This window comes from Triticum aestivum, chromosome 4B (assembly GCF_018294505.1).
Source record: "Triticum aestivum cultivar Chinese Spring chromosome 4B, IWGSC CS RefSeq v2.1, whole genome shotgun sequence".
Taxonomy (NCBI): Eukaryota; Viridiplantae; Streptophyta; class Magnoliopsida; order Poales; family Poaceae; genus Triticum; species Triticum aestivum.
The window spans coordinates 165,831,399-165,834,232 of NC_057804.1; the positions used below are offsets into that span (position 1 = coordinate 165,831,399).

At 48.7% G+C, this 2,834-nt stretch overlaps 1 long non-coding RNA gene across 1 annotated transcript; it reads right to left on the minus strand.

Annotated features, from left to right (window-relative positions):
• Window positions 1-33: 33 nt before the first annotated feature.
• On the minus strand, window positions 34-1,638 carry LOC123094670 (uncharacterized). The gene is made up of 3 exons (XR_006445914.1): window positions 969-1,638; window positions 624-874; window positions 34-512 (listed from the first exon to the last, which is right to left on the minus strand). It is a non-coding gene; the product is annotated as an uncharacterized lncRNA (long non-coding RNA).
• Between the last annotated feature and the right edge of the window lie 1,196 nt (window positions 1,639-2,834).

Sequence of the window (2,834 nt, forward strand, 5' to 3'; positions counted from 1 at the left end):
AAAACTGAGAAATGCCTTTTACTATCTTCTTTTTCACATGAGGTTCGTCGACATTACCTCAAAATACAAAGCGAGACAAGGCCTTGTGTTGTTTCATTTCAGATATCACATACGATCAATTTCAGGAATAAACACTTGCTGAGAAATTATAGTAGATCCTGAATAAAAAGAAAATACAAAATAGAAATGTTCTTTGACATGGCCTTCCATCAGTGTATTCATTTGTCTTCTATTGATCACCCAAACGTGAAATGAAAATAAAATGATGGTTTCTCATTTTGGTCTCAAAAAATTATACCAACAAATGAAAAATGAAAAACAATGTTAATAATTTTGTAACTGCAATAAATATGGCATCAGGACCAAAAGATGCTCAATAACATCAATGCCTAAACTGTAGTAGCATGCAGATATAACATTCTTTTCGTCTCATAAACCAAAGGAAGTTCAGAACATACCATCTTAAATCACTGTGAGCGCCTTGGCTTGCATCATCTCCTAGTTGACCTGAGCTACAAATGCAATACAAGTCAATACTCTGATTTCATTCACCCTATTTTGCACAGGTCAATACCGAACGAACCAAATAAGTCAATAGAGTTATACTCTAAAGAAATGCTTACCATATTTTAACAGAGATGCAGAGGAAGAGGGATAGGGTCTGAATCTGATGGGCCAGAGAGGAAGACGACCATGCGGTCTGCGCCTGCCGAGAAGTGCCGTTATCGATGAGAAGTGTCGTTATCGATGGCAGAGAGGACGGGAATCTTCGTGTGCACGGCATGGGGGTGCAGCAGCGGCCACCTCGTCGTCTCCGCGAAAGCTTCATGTCTTCGTCCATCTCTCCAGTGTGGGGGCGCCCGTGCCTCTCCTGCTGAGAGTTGAGGAGCAACGAAAGCTGGGTTAGGAGCAGCTATGGCAAGAGCACAATGGGGCAAGATAAACGGGAAAGGAGAAGGTCGACGTACCTCTGGAAGGAGAGAAGGAGAGAGGCTTGAGTAGCAGGCTGTGCCCTTCCTGACGAAGAAAGAACGATGGGCCGACGGCGCTCCTCGCACGCGCCTCTGCACCTGCCGCTCCTGCTGGGTCGAGCCTGCAGGTTCAGCACGCCTCCCCACGGCCAAAAACAACAGCGAAGCAACCGCCGCCCTGCCACATCACTCCCTCCTCTGTTCCTTCTCCTCCCGCGGCTCTCAGAGAGCACAACAAGAAAGCCGCCGGCCGCCGCCGTGACCTCGTCGGATCCGCAGCCTCATGCCGCCTAGGGACCGGATCCGCCCGGATTCACGCAACAGCGACCTGGTGGCACGGGAGAGAAGAGGAGAATGATGAGCGGCGGCGGCCACGCGCTGGGAATCGAGAAGGAGGAGAGGAACGAAGAGAAAGTGGAGTTGCGTGGGGCTCGAGGAAGTGAGCGGATTGGTAGCTAGGTTTTACTGCTCGCGTCCCATCCGACATCCACACCACCAATCGCGCACCGAGCCACCCCGCAAGCTTTCACCTGGCTCCACACCTACCCAAAGAGACTAACAAGTGGGCCCAACACTTCTGAAGCGAAAGAGACCTGGCTGAGTGCATGGAAGGAGGGTGAGGGTAGACCAGCACCAATCCACCCACCCGCCTGGACCCACGATCGATTCGCCCCCAGCCTACGATCGATTCAGCGCCTCTTTCACCCGGACAGAAGCCCGCACCCACCGTGTCACTGCCAGGCTGGTCTGCTCGCAAGGCTGGTCCATGCGTCAGCTGCTCTAGGCCAGAATAACGAGCGTGCAAAATAACGAGCGTTTGGATTTTTACCAGCGCGATGAAAAGCAGCCAGCGAGACAAACCGAGCGGGCAGGATTACTTCGAGACGGGGAGGGCGCTCGAACGGCGGGTTGCGTAGGAGGGTTTATATGTTCAATATTGCGTTTTAAATTGGCCGCAAAAAAGTAGCTTAATCCCCTCCACCCAATTCTTTATGGGAAATGATTACAATCATCCGGCCGATTTTACTCCTCCCGTCCGCCGCGTCGAGAGCCAACCACGTGTCATCCCACACACAGAAAGTCTCAGGATTTTTGCAACATCCTCCATGTTTCTGAAACATGGGAAAAGATTCGGTTCAGCCGACCGATCGCTCGCACGCGTCCGCTGGGTGAGTGGCCGTTAGATCAAAAGTTACCATATAGTGCTCAAAAGCTGCACGTCATAAATATCTAGAAACATCTCGCAGGACAAGCAACCTTAACCATTCATCAACAATTGGTCCCCAATCTCAATCACCACGAGGGAAAACTTTTGCAACATTATTTTTGTTGCGAAACTCCTTCCGCAACAACACCAATGTTGCAAAAAAGCAAAGATGAAAAAAAGTGCAATACAACTTGTCGTCCCTAATCCCTGTCCTCGTGACGAAAAAATTCTGCAACGTCATTCTTGTTGCATAAGTCCTTCCGCAACATCACCCATGTTGCAAAAAAAATTAGACAAAAATATTCTGCAATACAACCTTTTTGCAAAAGTTTCTGCAACAAGGCCTCTGTTGCAAAAGAATTCCGCAACACCACCTTTGTTACAATTATGAAAACAGCGATCGACCGCTGATCTAACGACTATCGAGGTAAAAAGATCCGCCGGCCGACGCGTAGCAGGCCCCTTCATTCTTTATTGGACCAAGGTTTCTACCAAGAAACTTTGATACGGTTAAGAAAGAGTTGGATACATTTGAATTTAAACATTGAGACAATAGTATGCCTATGTGTTAGCAACTCAGCATACACACCGTCACTACTACTGAACCTGGCGGCAACCGGGACGACTCACCTGAAGACACTGCTTCTATTTCAACT